The 17,877-nt window shown below is 45.3% G+C and overlaps 1 long non-coding RNA gene across 1 annotated transcript; it reads left to right on the top strand.

Annotated features, from left to right (window-relative positions):
- The first annotated feature begins 6,906 nt into the window (after positions 1–6,906).
- Positions 6,907–7,827, top strand: LOC124659028. Its single transcript, XR_006989419.1, has 3 exons — positions 6,907–7,124; positions 7,231–7,261; positions 7,341–7,827. It is a non-coding gene; the product is annotated as an uncharacterized LOC124659028 (long non-coding RNA).
- The last annotated feature ends 10,050 nt before the right edge of the window (positions 7,828–17,877 follow it).

Genomic DNA, 17,877 nt, shown 5'->3' with positions numbered 1-17,877 from the left:
CGAAGTTCACCCACGAATGGCAGCAGGCCTTTTTATGTTTTAAGTATGTAAACTATGTTTCATGTTTAAAAAAAATGAGTCGTCCTACAAAAATGCGTCGTGCCGCTGGAGCAACCCGACGTAAACGGACGCGCGGTCGATTTCGACCAAAATGGTCGACGCAAACGGACGCGCGCGAACGCTAAAATGCGTCGTGCCGCTGGAGATGCCCTGAGTCAGACCAAGTGGCCGGTCGTATCTACGTGGCTGAATGGCACACCATCCAGTCCTATAAAAATTGTTTTAACTTTGTTAAAATTTGAATGTATCCAATTAAAACTATGTGGATAAATGGCAGCCAAATCAAGACAAGGTGTTTCTGCACCGGGTGCATATTTTGAACATATTTGAAAATGTCATAAAAGTATTAAAAAAATATCGGTTGTATGTCTTAACATGTCACATACTCACAAAGTTGTTTCAGCAAAACCCGAAATGTTTTGTATCCCGTGTAAAAAAGATAGATATTCGTGCTAAAACTTTTTTTGTCTTTTTTGCACATGGCACAAAAAATATCGGTTTTATGTGAAACTTTACTTGCACACACAAAACATGTCGCTCTACACATAAAATTTGTTTCCTAAATTCTTTTACTTTTTGAAATATGTTTTAATAGAATGCTCGTACAGAACATGCCGGGATCAGTTTTTTTGTTTTCAGTCTCGTTGGCCAGCTTTTTTTTGCCGAGGACATGTTTTAATGGAATGTGTGTTCCATCTTAAACATAGATGTTACACTATCAATGTCCAAACAAAGGCTACATTTGAATTTTGGCACACATGGATAAGTCAAGAAAGATATCTGGCGAGGTGGGGACGTACTGGCCCTCCATGGATAACTTTTTCTTTTGCCTCAATCAAACACACACGACATCAATACTAGGTTTTGATCTATGACGGAGTGGGATATACCCACTCCTAACCATCAGTTGCTCTCAATACTACTATGTTTCTAACTTGATTAAAAGACAAAACTAAGATACATATGCTTAAAAACTCAGTTTGCTAAAAGGTTTTGGTAATCAGTCTAATAATATAAATAATGGTCAAAGTTGTTTCCCATCCTCCCGCTACAGTAGAGGCAGGCTTTTTCTGAAGCCACCTCGTGCTCCCACCTCGCCGCCGGCGATTCTTGTGATTCCCCACCCTCCGATGGCCGCCTCGGCGGCGGGAGGATGGGGAATCGCCGGATCACGGCGTGTACATAGTGTAGGTAGCAGTAGGTTGCTAGCCGGCGGCGCTGGGGAGTTGGTGGCGTGGCCGGAGTGGCTTTTGAAGGCGCCTGTCCTCTCCTTCGCGATCGATGCTCCTGTGGAGGCCAGCATCGGATCTATCGTCTTTGCTACGCTCGCGTCTCGTCGGAGGCGTGATGTGCGCCGTCCCCGTACCGGAGTCTGTATGGTGGAGGATCCGGCTTTTGTAGATCTGGTGGGAGCTGTTCGCGTTGACCAAGCTAGCGTCGTCGGCCGGCGCGCATGATGGAGGTGCTTCGGTGGCGTGGCGTCGACTTCCTGGCTGCTTGGGGGTTCCATCCAGTCCAAGCAAAGTGTGGCGAAGCAGCGGTATTCGTCGGCATATCATGTTGCATGTTGAAGATGAAGCTGGGGTTCAGGAGGACCTTATTGTAATTTTCTTTGTTTCCTAAACTTTTCTGTATGAATCTTGGTTAATTGATCAGTTCTTTTTGCGCAAAAAAAAGTTGTATATGTCTAAAATCGCTATGCATTTAAGAACCACATGACAGCGTCACATTCTTTTCAACAAGTTAAGGAAACAAGTGGTAGAAAGTTTATATAAAAGTAGAATAAAAGAATATATTAATTTTGTCAAAATTTAAATGTATCTAGATCTATTTTTAGTATCTACACATACGTCTAAACTTGTCTAAAGCTAAGACACCTTTTTATGAAAGGAGCAAATATTTTTACTTAGTTGGCCTAGCCAGAGAGATGCTAGTGAGATTCTCAGAGCATCTCCACTCGTCTCCCCGACGAGGCCCCCGAGCGACGTTTTTCTCATCCGGACGGCGAAATTCGGCCCAGTCGCACCCCCGGTTCCTCGTTTTCGTCCGGATTCGGCCCTTCATCCATCTGACGAGCCCACGCCATCCCCGGTCCCCCGGGGCGCGCTCGGGGACTCCGGACGAACGAATTTGGCGCGAAACGTCGTGTGGACCCGCATAGTCGGCGACAGGAAAACCAAATCCTGTCGATTTTCCCTCCAATTTGCTTGCATATCCCCATTCTCTCCCGCCGAATTTGTCCATTCTCCTCCTCGTCTTCCAGTTCCAGTTCCCGGCCTCGTCTTCTCGCCCACCACCGGTCTCCTCCTCGTCTTCTCATCCACCACAATGCCACCGAAGGCGACGACGAGGAAGCCGTGGGCGAAGAAGGAGCGGCCGCCGGGCATGTCGAATGCAGAGTGGGCGGCGGACGAGATCCGGCGCGAGGTCGAAACAAGCGGCAGGGCGGAGAGGGTGAAAAAAGCCGCCGCCAAGAGGGCGGCGGCGGCCCAGGACGAACAAGCGAGTAAGATCAGCATGGCTATGAGCATGGGCCATGTTCACGGCGGCGGCGCCATGTTCCCCGGCCAATGGCCGACGCAAGGTACAAGCAGTTCCCCGTCGTCTTTCTCCCCTTCGATGTACTCGCCGTCGCCGCCTGCCATGTTCCAAGAGGGCGCCTACGTCCAACCGTCCAGGTTCACGCCGTCGCCGCCCGAGCTCGACGTCGGCAGCGGCGGCCAGTTCGAGGGCACCTCGCCGGCCCTGCGACGAGGGCCGCTCCCGTTCGGTGCGATGGCGGCGCCGAACGACGAGGAGATCCACGAGATGATCACCTCTGGCTCCATGGCTGCCGCTGCGAGCCCGGGGTTCTTCATGGCCGCCGCCGCTGCGAGCCCGGGGTTCTTCACGCAAGAGGAGGCGAGGGCGACGGCAGCTGTCGCGGCGCGCAACGAGTATGGGGAGGATGTGGCCGACGGAAGCCAAGCCGTCGAAGAAAAAGACGAAGAAGAAGAACAGCCAACTCAAGCCGCCGCCAACCTGTCGAAGGGGAAGAAGAAGAGGAAGAAGGACTCGCCACCTGCCGAATCGCGTATCAAATGGACGTCGAAAGAAGAGGAGTGCCTCGCCGAAGCTTGGATGACCGTGTCCATGAACGGCATAACCGGGGCCAATCAGTCGTTCGACACTTATTGGCTTCATGTGAAGCAGGCGTTCGACGAACGCAAACTCGTCGATCCCTACTTCAGCAAGACGAACATGAACATGAACCGGGGAGACAAGGCAATGGCCACCCATTGGGGGATCATGCAGACGGCGTGCAGCAAATGGCACGGCATACAGGAGGAGGTCGAAGAACGGCCGATCAGCGGCCACGACTTAGAGCAAAAGTTATGCTCCGTCGACCCTGCATCACCGAGGTTAGCTGTGCACCGTGTACATCATCGTGAGCTGACCCGTATCGCCGTACTCTTTTTCCCCAGCTGCGCCGTGCTTTGGACATGTACATGGACGACACCGGCATGCAGTTCAAGTTCCTGAACGTCTACGCCCGCATCGAGAACTGCGAGAAGTGGACGGAAACCCACAAGACCCTCTCGAAGAGCAAGACCGAGCAGTACAACCCCGACGCTCCGGCGGCTGGCTCGGCAGAAGGGCGCCCGGAACTCGGCCAGAAGAAGCTCAAAGAGCTCAAAAAGACGGGCAATCCCGCCGACAGGATGCAGGCGTCGATCGACAAGTGCTGGGCCGACTTGAGGACGCACGCCGACGGGAGGAACGACAAGTTCAACGGCAGGTGGCGGGAGATGCTCGCCAACCAAGGCGTCCGGATCGCCCTGCTGAAGACGACGGCGGCGGCGAAGAAGAGGAACACGGACTTGGCGTTCCTGATGGGCCGCGGAAACATGGAACTGATGGACGAGGAGACGAGGAACTGGTACCAGGGCCACCGCAGCGACATCCTCCGAGCCACTCCGGCCAGTCCTTCGTCGTCTCCGCCGGCTCCTACCTCGTCTTCCACACCGTCTACCTCGTCGACTGCCGCTGCTTCGTCGTCGACTGCCGCAGCCGCAGCCGCTTCGACCACGGCGTGTGAGGAAACTGGTCCGCCCGACACCGCCGTGCCGGCCGGGACTGCCGATGAGCCTGTTTCCGTGTAATTTCCCTCCTATCGCCGATCTGTGGCCGATCCTTTTGCTCTTTTTGCCGATCAACTGACCGTACTTGTAGCGCGGGACGACGGTTTGTTTAAATTTAAACTATGTCCGCCGAACTCCGGGTGGACGACTGGAAATACGGTACTCTCCATGACTTTATTTCGTCCAATCCGGCGGTTGTTTCGTCCGAATTTGTCGTGGGCAGGCCAAATGAGTGGAGATGCTGTCAGTCATGTTTTCAAGAGAACAAGGAAAAGGTTGAGATACTTTATGAAGGGGGGAGATAGCCATAACTATCCAGAGGCAAATGAAGCAGCTGATGGTAGAGACGAGCGGAGTAAATACATCTGCTTCGTCCTCTTCTATTCGCCCGGTGTACAAACTACAGAGTATGGGTTCACCGTGGTATGCATAGGTCGCTAGATCAACGGGAAACCGGGAACTCGCTGACCAATGAGACGGGGCCATGGGCTAGCAAGAGAGAGAGGGTTGGACAGCTAGCGGGTGAAAAGTCAGGGAGGGCCCGGAGAGAACAAATTAACCGACGCTCGCATGATCTCTGGTAAGTCCATTTTCCTTTCGAATGCTGGCAGGACGAATGATTTTGTTGTTGTTTTAATTAAGTGGTGGGAGATGGACAAACGAAGAACCTCGATCAGCTTCACAGTGGATGACACCCCTCTCCCTCTCTCGGCTAGTGGCTACAACGCCACACCATTATTTCCTGCATACGAACGCTAGAGGTGGAGTGTTGGGAGGGAGACCTATTCTGCCCTGCTTGAGCTGTTGACCCGTCCTGCTACTGTTTGTGCCAGTTTGCGTGAGAGAGAGACGCATGCCGAGCTGACGTAGGGCGCATTGATCCTAACCTGACATGGCGTTGTGTGCATCGTTCACGAAAACAACGAAAAGAAAAGCAGCTAGCGTGTAGCGTCGGCCAGCCCCAGACGACCAGATGGTGGGTTGGGCTTCTCAGCAGAAAAAGGAAAATGTGTGAACATGAACGCGTCGCCAGGGCGGGCATACTAGATTGACTGCTTGATGCATATTCGTGGCAGCAAAAAAGGAATATCGGCTCCATTTTGATCAATGTTTAGACTAGCCCCAATGGGAGTATCATAAGTAGTATCATGCATGCCATGTTGGCAAAAATCTGATGTGGCACACCATTTAATGAGGTGAGAGATGTGAGTGGTATCATAATATGATACTGTATCATAGCACGTAAAACTAGAAAACTTAGTGCCAAACACATCATGTACACAAATTTGCATTGAGATTCTACAAAACATTAAATGTGATGATATTATGATACTATCTTATGATACTATGCATTGTGGGGATAGTATCATAAACTAATATTATGTACATGATACTAGTGTATGATACTTCCCATTGTGACTAGTCTTATGAGACAAATAGTTTTTGGGAATGTGACTTACACTCTGAGTACCACTCTCATCTCTCACCTCATTAATTGGTGCGCCACATCAGATTTTTACCAATATGACATGCATGATACTACTTATGATACTCCCATTGTGACTAGTCTTATATGAAGCTAAACGCAGGTGTTCCCTAAGCTTTCTTCTAGCTAGGTGGTCCAAAGAACTTTTTGTAGTTTTGTTACTTCTGGGTTTTCTCTTATTTCAAGATTATGAATAGATCAGTGAATTTTTGCAAAAAAAAAAAAAAAACTAGCGAACAAAACAAAATCTTTCGCAAGATCTCCACGGCGGACTGCCACTGACGACACACGGAGGTGTGGTCGAACAACTTGTTCATGTCCCTCGCACCGCGCATTCGGTTGTCGAAGTCGTTTGAGGTTCATTATTTTGTACGAATACAATCACGAGTGAGAATGCACATAACAATTCTAGCATGAATAATTTTTTTGCCGGTGAAGCTGCCCAGTTCGTCCCACCTTCGGCGGCCCTAGGGGCCTCGGAGGTGCGGCAAACATTGGTCCCTCGCTGGCACGAGGGTTTTCATCTTTCCTTTAGACATTTTTCCTGTTTTCTTTGGGCTGGTGAAGCGGCAACATTTTGAAGTTAGAAAAATGTCCTCCCTACCCTATCCCTGGTCCGGTGGTGGGTCTAGCACTAACAAGGGCGTGTGATGGTGTGTCCGACGGATGTCATGGGATCCGGTCAGTATTTTTTTCATTGGTATGGTTGCCGGTCCGTCTCTCCAAATTCTCATCATTGGCGATTAATTGTTGTTGCTCCAGTGCGTTGGTCCTTTAGGATTTTAGCACGACGACTTCTTGTTGTTTACTACTCCCTCCGGTTCTAAATATTAGCCATATAGTTTTTGGCAGGAAATTAAGGAACGTATATTTATGAAAAATTACACCATATTTGGTTAGGATTAACCGTACGTAATTGCAATGAGCTAATAGAGAACTTTGCATAGGATAAGTAAACCTAATCAAATCTCTAAAAATATTATCCATACAAGTAGGGCAACGCAATGAATCTATTCTGAAATTGTTCTCAAAAAACTATATGGCTTCTAAAGGTATAATTGATGCCACCATAGGGGGCCTCACGGCGATTTGAGGTTCTCAGCCGTCAGATCTTTTCTGGCCACGGATCTCGTCCGTCCATTTTTTTCACCGCGGACATATAAAATGGACGCCCCACTGTGAGAAACCCTAGCCGCCGCCCGTCTCTCCCCAATCCCGTCGCTCTCCTCCTCCTCCTCCTCCTCCTCCTCCTCCTATAGCTCTCTTCCTCCTCCTCCCTGACGCAGAACAAAGTGGAGGCGGCTTAAGAAGGAGGAGCAGGCAGAGGAGATGGAGCAGCAGTGGTAGGAAGAGGTGGTATGGAACCTCCATCCCCAGCTTCTCTACCTCGAGCAGCGGCCGGCTGGGCTCGGCCTCCTCCGGCCCCATCTCTCCACGGCCAGACCTGCCGATTCCAGGTGCCTACCCCTCTCTTCCTCTTATTTTCCTCTTCCCATTTCTCCTCCACTCTCCATAGTTTCTCATCTTTTTTTGTGCAAATGTTTTTTGTATCTATGCATATAGGATGTTTGAGGAAAATCCAAGCAGGCTGCAGGTACGTATTTCCTTTGTATGTTATGATGTCTACTCAATTAATAATTCCTTTCTACTAAAATTTATCTTTCATTGCACAGATCAGAGGTGACACAATCCATTATGATGTTGTTGCAAACTCGGCTGCATCTCTGGAGTAATTTTTGTTAGTTGATCTGCTGGTATGCCTCTTTGCAACCTCAATATTGTGTTTTCTGTGATCTGCTGTCCCGCCATGGGTAAAACAAAATGTGCCCTTTTCTGGTTGTTTGTACCATTTAAATCACTTTCAGTATTTAGATGTTCTCATGACTTGGCATGGTAACAGGATAAGTACTTGAGGAACTCTAAATATTTTTTGAGACATATCTAACAGGATAGATGGCGAAGTGCTGCTTATAGTATGGCACTTTCTTCCGTTGTTGTTCTCCCATTATTTAGTAGGAGAAATAAAGAGGAGGACCAATTGTTGTTGTGGATATGTAGAGAAATTCATTCTGCATATTTTATATGGAAACTTTTTCTTTGATTACATCTTTTTGCTTTAATTGAGGCTTCTCTTGTCCACCTAATGATATAGGAAGAAATTGTTCCGCATGATCCTGTAATTGTGTTCAATTTAGTGCAGAAGGTTGGTTTCTGTATTTATATAAGAGGATCTCCCTTTCAGATCGTGTGGTCTGTTAATGGTTGTTTGTCCATCTGCAAGATCAAGTGTGGGTCGTGTGACAAGCTGCTCCCTTTCCAGAGGTATAAAATCCACATGGCGGCGAGTAGGTCCAGGTCTCATATCCGCTCCTCCTTATGGTGTTGAGAGCTTGTGAGACATTTGGGTTGGTACATATTCAGTTCTTATTGCCTCTTTTTTCTTACCTTTCATGAATTTAATCTGATTATTTGGTGTGTCTGCTAATTATTCTTCTGGGAAGTTGCTAATTGCTTGATTCAGAATATTTCCCTCTTTTGCAAAAAATAGCATTCATCTACTATTTGTGACATACATAAGCCATTGGTATCTGGTTGGGCTTACTGAATGTGATATTACACATGGTCAATACTAGAGATGGTGGATCAAAGTAGTACATAATGTTTTTTTCTACTTCCAGATAGGCGCTGGTGGTTTCACATATATGTTCGTATTGTGTGAAGGGTGTTGTGAGGCTACCATTGGTTGCAATATACAGAAAGTCCTAATCCTAGCTGACTATCTTCTTCACTTGATTTATTAGTCTCCATGTTTAAAAAAAGATTTAGGTTATTTTGCCTCCCTTCTTCCTTATATAACCAGATGGTTATTTGACGGTTACTACTGCCTCCTGATTGTTCTATCCAAAAGTCGCTAAATGTTTGATCCAGAAATCCCCATTTTGTGAAAAAAATATGATTTAGCTACTTTTTGTTTACATACATAAACATTACTATCTGGCTTCCTTGCACATGGTAAACTAAGTAAATGAATTGTGATAACCATGCATGCAGATAGAAATGTGTGCAAGAAGCTCTGATAAAATCTGCAGCATTAGGCAGTGTGTGTCTTTGAACTGTCTTTAAACAGCCAATGTCATCTTTGATTAGTGTATAATGTTAGTCTGAGTCTCTCTGCTGCATGCTTTTTTGTGCGAGAAAATGCGGTAGAGTACCTATCAAAAATCTCAGCTTTCACTATATGCTGATATCCTATTTATAGAAATATTTTTACTTTTTTAGAACTCTAAAAATATTGGAGAAATCAAGCAGGATCTCACAGAATCTGTATTACAATGTTTACTTCCAAAATTTGCTGCAAGATTTGATTTTAGGCTCCTTTCCACCTATCTGCTTGGTGCTATGGTAGTACTAACATGAACATGTATAATTATGATTGTGTCACTACACTGAATTGTGTGTTGCTGCATGGTTAATTATGAGAGTAGAAATAACTCTGATGCTTCTCTTCCATGAATATCTTTTCTTATTTTACCTTTTGAATTTTTACTCTGTCTTCTTATGCTTTTGAAAAACATATACGATGCCTAGCAGCAGAGCACTAGCTGATCCGGTCCGCACTATTGTCTGCTTAGTAAACAGGCTCTTTCTACATATTCTTATTTGTGTTGAATGCCTAACAACTGAACTGTATATATAGTCCTATTAATTAGTTCATTCTTCATGTTGATTTGTAGGTGCAATTACCTAAAGGAAGTTGTTCTATGGCTGAAAACAATGTTTTGCTAATTTTGCCTGCTATTATTTATTTGCATTGGCTTCTATTCTTTGTCTCTAAAGAGAATTTCATCGTCGTTTCTTATATATGCAGGTTGATTAAAACAAGGTACAATGGCCTGTGCCAGTCTGCATATGCATTCTGCATGCTCAAAGAGTTCCATTGGTTTCTTCTATAATGTGTGCGAAAAGAATTAAAGGTGAGTTTTACTGGATGATGAAGCTTTCTATTTTAAACTTGTCTTTCACCGCCTCATTAGAGGCCATGTTTTAGCCATAAGTAAAAAACACAATAGATAACTTGGGGATTTTTTTGTTGTTGATACTACCTCTTATGCTAAAGTGGCTTAGTTGTCCACCTAAGAAAGATGATTAGGAAAAATTAGTGAGAGATTCACAATGAAGTTACCAGAAAACTAATCGGCATATCTATATAATGTATTGGTTTAACCAGCTTTGCTTGGGGTCCTAGATGTGTTCATGTTTTTCTTGATGTTTCGATATTCTGCGGGATGTCGGCGAACAGTTACAAGGTGCACATGATCTCCTGTTCTTTTCTTGATGTCACCTGGTGAGATTTCTCCAGCTCCTCTTTGTGGCATAGGTTTTCTTGATGTGTTCACTAACTTATTTGTTGTACTTGCTCAAGAAGGCATTACTTCGTAAAATGAATATGCTTATTTTGCTTGTATATTTTGGAATTTTTGTAATTCTCAAAAAATAGAGTTGTTAATTCTTATCTGGTGGATTTAATAATAGAAGATACAAGAATACAATAGGTGTAGATTGCTTGCACTTCAAAATATGATGTTACCAGTCAGATTGTTTCAATTATGTAGTGTTAGTTTAAATATATTGCATATCACACCAGAAATGGTTAGTACCTATTGTACTGATTGATCATATTAGAAATTTTTTCATTCATGAGGACTATCTTATATTAGATGTTGCACACAATTATTTTGTTTATTTCAGAACGTAAGTATTCATGGTGTTGTAACTGGATGTTTGGGCCTGAAAATTGTTTTGAACAAATCATCCTATTCATATTTCTGTACACGAAAATGATTTCATGCCTACTTGCTTTATTCCTTGTCAGTTTATTGCTGGTATATGTACTGATCAAAGAGGACGCTAGATTATTTTCTAAGAAAAAAAAGAATCAAGAGAAGAGAATATTTATACCCGGTTTGGTGATTGGAAGCAATGCCTGGACTACATTAGTTGAAAATTATATTTAGACCCAAAGAGAGTCTTACAAGTTATAAATTATTTTATTTAAGTATATCAACTATAATTATGTGTACTGTAGTAGTATCAACTTTTAGTTCGTGCATTGATGGCTTCTGAAGAGAATTTCCCAATACCGGGTTCAAAGGTTGGTGGTTCAGATCAAAGGTGATGAAGCAATGTGTGCCCAGTCTATATTTCTCAAGTGAGACAATTAAAATTAAAATATACTAACAATCACAGTGATGATGTCTTTTGTTTCTTCTGGATACTCAAATAGCTTAGTATTGTCTAGTTGACCATCAGATATAGTGGTGCTATTGTCAAATTATGAAATACACTCATATACATGCCATTGCTATTGATGCGTTATTTAGGCTAGGAGAAGATTTCTTCATTTTTTCCTCTTTGTAATGAGCATTTGCTACTCCGGTTTTGTGAGCTTTGAGCACATTTTCTTATGTAGATTGTCCTGGGTAGGACCTAGGCATGTCTCTCATCTATGGTCTATGCATGTATATTCCATGTTCCATATTTTCATGTGGGAGCATTTATCTCTGGTCTAGGTATAATTTGGTAGCCACTGTTCCATATCCAGCATGGACATTTCTTTCCCAAGGCCTTCTCATATCCTTCATCCCAAATTATGGACGTTTCTTTCATCCGCTTCAGTCTGCAGTGAACAATTGACATTTTATAGTTCTTTAGAGTTTCAGTTTCAGTAAATAATTTACTCTGACATGTCTCTCCGAATGTAAAACTCAGGCTTGGCAAACAGCTTACATATGCATTTTATTTTGTTCCAGGTCTTTGCAAGATGCCTGAAGCCTAGAAAAATATCTTTGCAAGATGCCTGAGCCCAAAACAATGTCTTTTCGAGATGCCTAATTCCCAGAACAATATCTATCATTATGTCAATTCTGTTTTGTACCATGCATCGTATCAGTTTCTGAAAGAAAATATGTAAAATACTCTAGCAATCATGCTCTATTGCTCCCACTTTTAACGCGTGAAAATAGCTTGGTAGTGCATACAAATTTAGAGAAGAGATGACATGCATTGTATTCAATTCTTTCTTTTTCTCTGTGGGCATTCACAGATTACAACAGTCAATTCACATGACCCTGTCAAAATAAACCATCTTGGATTACATCAAATTACTTGGATTACATTAGAAATTACACAGTGATTTGCTCATATACACCTGATTCTCTAGCAGAGACATTGCAGAACTCGTATATCTTCAGTCTTAGGACTAGAGACATTGCAGAACTCGTATATCTTCAGACTTTAGAGAGGAGATTCCGCAGCAGCTTGCCCGTCCCACACACGCTTGTCTGCTCCTTCTAGCTACCTGGTGCACTGTTACTTGGTGCTTGTCTGCTCCTTCTAGCTACCTGGTGCACTGTTACTTGGTGCTATCACTGGTAGAAAAATGGCCTTCCGTCCAGCCCCATTAGTCGCCAAAATACAGGAACCGCGACTAATGGGTCTTTAGTCGCGGTTCGGGTGGTGAACCGCGACTAAAGAGCTGGGCCCAGCGCGCTCGCTGGCCGGACTGGTGGACGGGAGGGGCTTTAGTCGCGGTTGGCCGTGCCAACCGCGACTAAAGGTCCTCGAGCCTGGCTCGAAGGCCTTTAGTCGCGGTTGGCCAGGCCAACCGCGACTAAAGGCCCATCCCTATAAAAGGGCCTCAGCTCACAACACTTAGCCATTTGGTGCCACTTCTCTTCACAAGCTTCACAAGGGGGTGTAGGTTTGCTTTTGGTTCCTCTTATGCACACAAGGTGTTTGATAAAATGCCCCAAGAGCATGAAACAAACATGATATGAAGTGTTGGAGCCACACTTGAGCTTCCTTATTTATTTTTTCCTCCTCGATCGCGGTTAGCAACTTGAACCTTTCATGTGTCATTGATAAAATATGCATGTGTGTAGTTCATTGTTTAATTTATATTGTTTGTAGCTAGTTAGTTTAACAAATGCATGATGGTTAATTATATATTTTATATTATAATAATGCAGATGAATCGGCAATGGATGTACGGTAACCGACTCTCCGGCGAGTTCACTACGGGTTTGAAAGATTTCCTCGTAGTGGCTAATGCGAACAAGCGTGGGGGTTTTGTTATCCGTCCATGTGTTAACCGTAAGAATCGGAAGGGTTACTCTTCCTCAAGAGATGTTCACATGCACCTGCTTCGGCACGGTTTCATGCCAAGCTATAATTGTTGGACCAAGCATGGAGAAAGAGGGGTTATAATGGAAGAAGATGAAGAAGGGGATAATTTCATCGATGAAAGCTATCTTGCTCATTTCGGTGATACTTTCATGGAGGATGCTCGAAGGTGAAGGGGAAGGTGAAGGGGAAGGTGAAGAAGAGGCACGTGATGAGCCCGTTGATGATCTTGGTCGGACCATTGCCGATGCACGGAGACGCTCGCGAACCGAAAAGGAGAGGGAGAATTTGGATCGCATGTTAGAGGATCACAGAAAGGCGTTGTACCCCGGATGCGATGATGGTCCGAAAAAGCTGGGCTGCACACTGGATTTGCTTGAAATGGAAGGCACGAGCAGGTGTAGCTGACTCGGCATTTGAAAACTTGCTGAAAATGTTGAAGAATATGTTTCCAAAGAATAACGAGTTGCCCGCCGATACGTACGAAGCAAAGAAGGTTGTATGCCCTCTAGGTTTAGAGGTTCCGAAGATACATGCATGCATCAACGATCGCATCCTCTACCGCGGTGAATACGAGAATTTGAATGAATGCCCGGTATGCACCGCATTGCGTTATAAGATCGAGGCGATGACCCCGGTGACGATGTTGAGGGCCGGAAACCCGTGAAGAGGGTTCCCGCCAAGGTGATGTGGTATGCTCCTATAATACCACGGTTGAAACGTCTGTTCAGGAACAAAGAGCATGCCAAGTTGTTGCAATGGCACAAAGAGGACCGTAAGTCGGACCGGGAGTTGAGACACCCCGCAGATGGAACGCAATGGAGAAAGATCGACAGAGAGTTCAAAGATTTTGCAGCTGACGCAAGGAACATAAGATTTGGTCTAAGTACGGATGGCATGAATCCTTTTGGCGAGCAGAGCTCTAGCCATAGCACCTGGCCCGTGACTCTATGCATCTACAACGTTCCTCCTTGGTTGTGCATGAAGCGGAAGTTCATTATGATGCCGATGCTCATCCAAGGTCCGAAGCAACCCGGCAACGACATCGATGTGTACCTAAGGCCATTAGTTGATGAACTTTTACAGCTGTGGGGCAGACCCGGTGTCCGTGTGTGGGATGAGCACAAAGAAGAGGAATTTGACCTACAAGCGTTGCTTTTCGTAACCATCAACGATTGGCCTGCTCTTAGTAACCTTTCGGGACTGTCAAATAAGGGATACAATGCATGCACGCACTCCTTACATGAGACTGAAAGTGTACATTTGCCAAATTGTAAGAAGAACGTGTACCTTGGGCATCGTCGATTTCTTTCGAAAATTCATCCAGTAAGAAAGAAAGGCAAGCATTACAACGGCAAGGCAGATCACCGGCCGAAGCATGCGGAACACACTAGTGCTGAGGTATTTGATATGGTCAAGGATTTGAAAGTCATCTTTGGAAAGGGTCCTAGCGGACAATCAGTTCCGAAGGGAGCTGACGGGCACGCAGCCATGTGGAAGAAGAAATCTATATTCTGGGAGCTAGAATATTGGAAAGTCCTAGAAGTCCGCTCTGCAATCGACGTGATGCACGTTACGAAGAATATTTGCGTGAACCTTCTAAGCTTCTTGGGCGTGTATGGGAAGACAAATGATACAAAGGAAGCACGGCAGGACCAGCAACGTTTGAAAGACCCTGATGACCGGCATCCGGAATGGTTTCAAGGTCGTGCCGGCCTACACTCGACCAAAGAAGAGAAGGTCATCTTTTTGAATGCCCGAGCGAGTATGAAGGTCCCGTCTGGATTCTCGTCCAATATAAAGGGAATAATAAACATGGCGGAGAAAAAGTTCCAAAACCTGAAGTCTCACGACCGCCACGTGATTATGACGCAATTGCTTCCGATTGCTTTGAGGGGCTCCTGCCGGAAAATGTTCGAGTAGCCATTGTTAAGCTATGTGCATTCCTCAATGCAATCTCTCGGAAGGTAATCAATCCAGAAGTTCTACCACGGTTACGGAACGATGTGATCCAATGTCTTGTCGGTTTCGAGTTGGTGTTCCCGCCATCCTTCTTCAATATTATGACGCACCTCCTGGTTCACCTAGTCGATGAGATTTCCATTCTCGGTCCTGTATTTCTACACAATATGTTCCCCTTCGAGAGGTTCATGGGAATATTAAAGAAATATGTTCGTAACCGTGCTAGGCCGGAAGGAAGCATTGCCAAGGGCTATGGAAATGAGGAGGTAATTGAGTTTTGTGTTGACTTTGTTCCCGACCTTAAGCCGATTGGTCTTCCTTGATCGCGGCACGAGGGGAGACTAAGTGGAAAAGGCACGATCGGAAGGAAATCAACGATATGTATGGACGGCCATTCTCCGATCGAAGCACACCACACAATTCTGACCAATTCCAGCTTGGTGGCTCCGTACTTTGAGAAACACAAGAATATTTTACGCTCGGACAACCCCGGGAAGCCTGAATCCTGGATTAGGAAGGCCCACATGGAGACTTTCGGCAGTTGGTTGAGAAAACATTTAATGAATGACGATCATGTTGTAGATCAGCTCGTACATGTTGGCCAAGACACCATCTTCGACTATAACGACTTTCCAAGGGTACGAGATAAATGGGAATACATTTTACATGATCGCCCAAGATAAAAAGAGCACCAACCAAAATAGTGGTGTCCGCTTTGATGCGAGCAACCGAGAATGGGCAAAAGGTCACATATTATGGTTACATAGAGGAGATATGGGAACTTGACTATGGACCCTCCTTTAAGGTCCCTTTGTTCCGGTGCAAATGGTTCAAGCTAACGGGAGGTGGGGTAAAGGTGGACCAGCAATACGGAATGACAATGGTGGATTTCAACAATCTTGGTTACCTTGACGAACCATTCGTCCTAGCGAAAGATGTCGCTCAGGTTTTCTATGTGAAGGACATGAGTAGCAAACCGAGGAAACGGAAAGATAAGAAAACGATCGGTACATCATGCGATGATCCAAAGCGCCACATTGTTCTTTCGGGGAAAAGAAACATCGTGGGAGTGGAGGACAAGACAGACATGTCAGAAGATTATAATATGTTTGCTGAAATTCCGCCCTTCAAAGTGAACACCGACCCAAGCATTAAGTTAAATGATGAGGATGCTCCATGGATACGGCACAATCGTAAGCAAGCATGGACACAAGGAAAGAAATGATGTGTAATAATTTATTGTACCAAACTTTGTTGAATGGATCATGTGAATTATATTACCCGTGATGTGTTTGGTGTCCATTTTCGAATGATTCAATTGACTCGAGATAGCACTGATGATACATGAAATTTGGAGTGATTCAGTCATACTCCTGCCTAGGCGTATAATATGCATACTCGTAGTCTTCATAGCCGCCGCCGTTGTACTGGTAGTCATCGCCTTCTAAGTTGCCGCCGTCGTCGTTGCTTCGCCGTCGTCGCCGCTGTCGTCGGGCGGCGCTCGTGGCTCGAACCGAGGGTAGCGCAGGCGGGGGATATCGCCGGCCGTGATGTAGTCCATGACGCTCCGGAGTCCGGCCGTACGACCATAGCCGACGGCCGGCCTCGTGGAAGTTCCCAGGAGGCAGACCGTCCTCCTCATACCTGGCGAGCGCCCTCTCACGCCGATTGATGAAGAAGGCGTCCCAAGTATGGAGACAGCGATGGCGGTGAAGATGGCGGTGGAGACGGCAGTGGAGATGACTCCGGGGGCAATTCCCCGTCCCCGGCAACGGCGCCAGAAAAGTGCTTGATGTCTACGGGTGCTTCTATTCTTGTAGACAGTGTTGGGCCTCCAAGAGCAGAGGTTTGTAGAACAGCAGCAAGTTTCCCTTAAGTGGATCACCCAAGGTTTATCGAACTCGGGGAGGAAGAGGTCAAAGATATCCCTCTCAAGCAACCCCTGCAACCACAAAGCAAGAAGTCTCTTGTGTCCCCAACACACCTAATAGGTGCACTAGTTCGGCGAAGAGATAGTGAAATACAAATGGTATGAATGAATATGAGCGATAGTACGAGCGCTGTAAAAGTGCTTGTTGGCGTGCAGTTGATGGTAGTAATATTGTAGGAAGTAAACATGCAGTAGAACAGTAAACAAGTAGCGATAACAGTATTTAGGAACAAGGCCTAGGGATCATAATTTCACTAGTGGACACTCTCAACATTGATCACATAACAGAATAAATAGATAGATGCTAGACTCTACACCCTCTTGTTGGATGATGAACACCACTAACTGTGTAGGATTACACGAACCCTCAATGCCGGAGTTAACAAGCTCCACAATATTCAATGTTCATATTTAAATAACCTTAGAGTGCATAACGGATCAACATAACCAAACCAAGTACTAACATAGCATGCACACTGTCACCTTCACACTACGAAAGGAGGAATAGATCACATCAATACTATCATAGCAATAGTTAACTTCATAATCTACAAGAGATCACAATCATAGCCTACGCCAAGTACTACACGATGCACACACTCTGTCACCATTACACCGTGCGGAGGAATAAACTACTTTAATAACATCACTAGAGTAGCACACGGATAAATTGTGATACAAAACACATTGCAATCATAAAGAGATATAAATAAGCACTTCACTATGCCATCCATAACGATGAATAAGTATTCTGTGAAATATAGCCTAAGAGACCCACACGGTGCACACACTGTCACCTTTACACACGTGGGACAAGGAGTCTCCGGAGATCACATAAGTAAAATCCACTTGACTAGCATAATGACATCTAGATTACAAGCATCATCATATGAATCTCAATCATGTAAGGCAGCTCATGAGATTATTGTATTGAAGTACATAGGAGAGAGATGAACCACATAGCTACCGGTACAGCCCCGAGCCTCGATGGAGAACTACTCCCTCCTCATTGGAGACAGCAGCGTTGATGAAGATGGCGGTGGTGTCGATGGAGAAGCCTTCCGAGGGCACTTCCCCGTCCCGGCGGCGTGCCGGAACAGAGACTCCTGTCCCCCAGATCTTGGCTTCGCGATGGC

Source organism: Lolium rigidum, chromosome 6 (genome assembly GCF_022539505.1).
Source record: "Lolium rigidum isolate FL_2022 chromosome 6, APGP_CSIRO_Lrig_0.1, whole genome shotgun sequence".
In the NCBI taxonomy this organism is placed as follows: domain Eukaryota; kingdom Viridiplantae; phylum Streptophyta; class Magnoliopsida; order Poales; family Poaceae; genus Lolium; species Lolium rigidum.
The sequence above is the reverse complement of the archived record's forward strand: the minus strand, read 5'-3'. Positions and strand labels throughout refer to the sequence as shown.